A 4,963-nucleotide genomic window follows, 5' to 3' on the forward strand; every position below is an offset into this window, starting at 1 on the left:
TGAACACGTGAACTCCTCAAACTATGGTCATCACCGAGAGTGGTTTCAGTTATTGTCACTCCGGGGTTGCCGGGTCATAACACATAGTAGGTAACTACAACTTGCAAGATCGGATCTAAAACATACATATATTGGTGACAACATAATAATTTCAGATCTGAAATCATGGCACTCGGGCCCTAGTGACAAGCATTAAGCATGGCAAAGTAGTAGCAACATCAACCTCAGAACATAGTGGATACTAGGGATCAATCCCCGTCAAAACTAACTCGATTACATGATAGATATCATCCTACTCATCACCGCCCAGCGAGCCTAAGAATAGATTACTCACGAACGATGAAGAGCTTCATGGAATTGGAGAGGGAAGAAGGTTGATGATGATGATGGCGATGATTTCCCCTCATCGGAGCCCAAAACGGACTCCAGATCTGGCCTCCGGATGAAGAACAGGATGTGGCAGCGCCTCCGTATCGCAAACGCGATGATATCTTCTCTTTTTATTTTTTCGGGACGAAAGTGAATTTATAGAGCTGGAGTTGGGGGCGGAAGACCCACGTGGGCCCCACAAGCTTGGTTGCCGCGGCCAGGGGGCCCGGCAACAGGGCTTGTGGCCCACTGGCCCATGCCCTCCGGTGGATCTTTGCGCAGGTATTTTTTATATTTTCCAGAAATATTCTCCGTAAAATTTCAGGACGTTCCGAGAACTTTCATTTCTGCACAAAAACAACACCATGGCAATTCTGCTGAACACAGCGTTAGTCCGGGTTAGTTCCATTCAAATCATGCAAATTAGAGTCCAAAACAAGGGAAAAAGAGATTGGAAAAGTAGATACGATGGAGACGTATCAACTCCCCCAAGCTTAAAACCTTGCTTGTCCTCAAGCAACTCAGTTGACAAAATGAAAGAGAAAGAAAAACTTTGACAAAATCTGTTTGATCTTGTTGTTGCAACTATGTCTAACTCATATCCAGAATTTCAGCAAGATCACAAGTTAACCACATAAGCAAGTGTCACATAGGTCTCACAGTAAACTAATATCAATGGCATAATCAGCTAGCGAGCAAATGATTATGAGTTTCAGATACCAACAATTCAATCAAAACAAGCATGAAGCAATATGAATAGGTGGTATCTCGCTAGCTCTTTCTGAGACTGCAAAAAATAAATGCAGAGCACTTTCAAAGATCAAGGGCTCACTAAACATTGTAATTGATAGCAACGAACATCCAGTCATAGTCATACTCAATATCAATCAAAAGCAAAGCATAAAAAATGACGGAGGTGCTCTTTTCGGTGGCATGCTTTCATTGTCAACGCAATGACCAAGAGTTCTCAATATCTTCCATGCTATTCATGCTATAGGCGGTTCCCAAACAGAAAAGTAAAGTTTTAACTCCCCCACCACCAATCAATCACACTCCACGGCTAGCCGAATCCTCGGGTACCGTCCATACTAACATCAATCCGAGGGGAGTCTTGTTTTACAGTTATGTTTTCGATTTAAGTGTGGAACTGGGCATTCCAATTACTGGCCCCTTTCTCGTGAATGGCAGTGAATAAACACATGTCGAGGATAACACGCCTAACATGGAAGATACCAATAGCCCCCTATCACCACATGAGCTGTTTGGGCATGCCAAATAGATTATTTCTTGAAGGTTTAGAGAATGGCACGTGCAAATTTGCTTGGAACGGCAGGTAAATACCGCAAATAGGTAGGTATGGTGGACTCTCATGGAAAAACTTTTGGGTTTATGGAAGTGGATGCACAAGCAGTATTCCGCTTAGTACAAGTGAAGGCTAGCAAAAGACTGGGAAGCGACCAACTAGAGAGCGACAACAGTCATCAAGATGCAATGAGTTTGACTAACATGGAGTGCAGGCATGAACAGGATATAAATCACCATGAACACGAACATCATAGAGGCTATGTTGATTTTTTTTCAACTACATGCATGAACATGCGCCAAGTCAAGCCACTTGAATCATTCAGAGGAGAATACCATCCTATCATACTACATCATAATCATCTCAAAATCTATGTTGGCATTCAAGACAAACCATTATAAGCTCCTAGCTAATTAAGCATGGCATCAGAAACTATGATCTCTAAGTTGTCATTGCAAACATGGTTCTCTCACAACAAAGCTAAATCTGGGATGACAAGCTAGTCATATTTACAAAAACAAAATAAATAGAGTTCATACCAGCTTTTCCAGTCTCAGTCACTTCATCATATATCATCATTATTGCCTTTCACTTGCACGATCGAATGATGTGAACAATAATAAGAGTGCTCGTGCATTGGACTAAGCTGAATCTGCAGGCAAACAGAAAGGAGAAGACAAAGTAATATGGTCTTTGAAAGCTAAACAGGTATGCATGCAAGAGCCACTAAACATTGTAACCAATATCTTCTACCTTGACCCAAAGAAAAAGAAAACTTTTTACACGGGAAAGCTCCCAACAAGCAAAAGAAGAAAGAAAAATCTTTTTAGGTTTTCTCAAAAGGACACAAAACAAGAAAACAAGAAAACAAAAATAAACTAGCCTGGATAATACTTTGGCAAAGTTTAAACACCGGCTGACAAGGTGAAAGCATAAGCATGAATGTGAGAACACGTACTCCCCCAAGCTTAGGCTTTTGGCCTAGCTTGGTTTACTCCCAAGGAGGGAAATAACCAGCTCCTGGATACTCCGGAGCGGACTGTGGATGTCATTTCTGTGTGAGCTCCTCTGGCTCCCACTAATAAACTGGCGTCTGGTACTCGACTGGCGGCTCAGGCACGGGCACCTGTGGTTGGGCCAAGTCCCAATACACGTAGATGTCCGAGGGCATAATAATGTACCTGCCTGCGTAAAGGTTGAACAAAGAAGGAGCAGGCACAATAATAGTCTCTTGAGTAGCCTGACTAAATACCAGGTTATAAATCATCCGTCTACTAGCATCTCTATCCAGAAAATCATGGCGAACCATGCTGTCATAATCCAGATATTTCTCAGGGAGAAGCATCTCTTCTTCCTCGCGAAGTCTAATAGGTATCTCAAAGTGTCTAGCAAGACGAGTAGCATAGATACCACCATAGATGACACCTTTGGAACGGTTTGTGTTCAACCACTGAGCTACTATAGCACCTAGGCTATAAGTCTTATCGCTATAAAGGCCTTCGCGCAAAACCGCAAGGTCTAGAGAGCTAAGTGATCGAGCCTCCCCACGGCCAATCAAACATTTTCCCACAAACAATGAGAAGTACCGAAGCACAGGAAAATGTATGCTAGCAATTATAGCGCGAGACACTCCTCTCTCCTCTCCAACTGCAATAGTACCTAAGAAATCTTCCAAATCCCGTGGACGAGGATCATGAATATCCCCAACATAAGGTAATTTGCACGCATTGCAAAATCATGTAGTGTCATGCACTGGGGCATATCGTATAACATGAACTCAACCATGGGAGGATTCTTCCTCGGATAAAAGTTGAAGCTTTGAACGAAAATATTGGTGAGAAGGAGGTATTGTGGGCACTTATCTTCAACGAACGCGGTAAGACCTGCGTTCTCCACCAAGTAATAAAAGTCTTTATAAAGCCCAGCGGCGCGCAAAAATTCATCACTTGGCCACTCGCACGCTCGAACTTCCGTGACTCGAGGAACCACGTACTTGGGGAGGTTCTTCTCATCGTCTTTGGGGTTACGGCTTGAAGAGCCTCTCAAGAACCTCCTCACCTTTTTCCTTTTCTAGCTCTGAAAAATTCTGAAATTTTTAGAGACTTCGAAAGAAAAGTGAATAGAGATTAACCAAACTCGTAGCAACTACTCCTACTAGCGCCTAGAGACCGTATCATGCGCTAAAACTACTTGGGACAAGCTAAAATCAACATTTCAAGATCAAGAACAGGGTCACCAAGGTAGCAAGAATACGCGAAGGATAAAGCACTAGAGCAAAAACTAATTGGACCAATGGAGGAGTCACTTACCAAGGATTAATTTCCCCAAAATGGTTCGGAGAATGGTGCTTTGAGCAAGGAGATCGAAAATCACAGCCAAATGAGCAAGAACACGGGTTTGAGCTGCGAAATGATTTTTTCTGGAGGTAGAGGAAGAGGATGGGAGCTGGAATGAGTGGAGGGGTCCCTGTGGGCCCCACAAGCTTGCTTGCCGTGGCCAGGGGGTGGCCGTGGTGACAGGGCTTGTGGCCCATTGGTGTGGCCCCCAGGCCTGCTCTCAGTCCCAGTATTTTTTCAAATATTCCAGAAAAAATCATACTAGATTTTCAGGACCATCGGAGAACTTTTATTTTGGGGGTACTTTTCTCCGGGACGCTAAAACAGAAAACAGGGAAAACTAAACTAAACCTATAATTTTTCTTCTAAGCAATAGAAAGTGAAAGCTTAAAACAGAGGTATGTGACTCTTTGATTCATCCATTTCATGGTCATCGAAGGAAATCCGTCAATGGGGTTGATCAAATCCTCATGACAAAACTTTTTCGAATCGCAAATGGAAACGGAGAATTTTCGAATAGTCACTAAGTCACCTCAATGGGGATATGAATCTCCCCAACAAGCAAATCATACTTCATCTTGACACGAGGAATAAGGCATTCAAAGCTCCCAATACGAATCGATGAAGTTTTTTTGATAGCATTGATGCAATGTACTTGATATCGTTTCTTCAAAACGTGCACTGTATGCTCATTACCGTTGACATGAAAAGTGACATTACCTTTGTTGCAATCTATAACAACCCCTCCAGTGTTTAAAAAGGGTCTTCCAAGGATGACAGCCATGGCATCATCCTGAGGAATATCCAAGATAACAAAGTCTGTTAAGATAGTGGTGTTAGCAACCACAACAGGCACATCCTCGCATATGCCGAAAGCAGTTGATTTGTCAACCATTTGCACAGAAATTTTAGTGGGTGTCAACTTATCCAGTTCAGGTCTACGATAAAGAGAGAG

This window comes from Hordeum vulgare, chromosome 1H (assembly GCF_904849725.1).
Source record: "Hordeum vulgare subsp. vulgare chromosome 1H, MorexV3_pseudomolecules_assembly, whole genome shotgun sequence".
In the NCBI taxonomy this organism is placed as follows: domain Eukaryota; kingdom Viridiplantae; phylum Streptophyta; class Magnoliopsida; order Poales; family Poaceae; genus Hordeum; species Hordeum vulgare.